Source organism: Arvicanthis niloticus, chromosome 2, assembly GCF_011762505.2.
Source record: "Arvicanthis niloticus isolate mArvNil1 chromosome 2, mArvNil1.pat.X, whole genome shotgun sequence".
Lineage (NCBI taxonomy): Eukaryota > Metazoa > Chordata > Mammalia > Rodentia > Muridae > Arvicanthis > Arvicanthis niloticus.
The window spans coordinates 48,180,066-48,180,273 of NC_047659.1; positions in this window are offsets into that span (position 1 = coordinate 48,180,066).

Genomic DNA, 208 nt, shown 5'->3' on the forward strand with positions numbered 1-208 from the left:
CTTCATGGCTGACCTCTCCCCTCCGCTGATGAAGCCTATTCAAAAACCTGCTGCCCTTCGCTCATTTGCAGAGCGGATATTTCTGAACTGTTTTGATCATGCATATATTTGCTGAAGTTGTTGCGTACAGGCTTTGTGTGTGTGTGTGTGTGTGTGCCCACGCGTGCATGTATATGATTTTAAAGACATACCACACATGAAGAAAGAT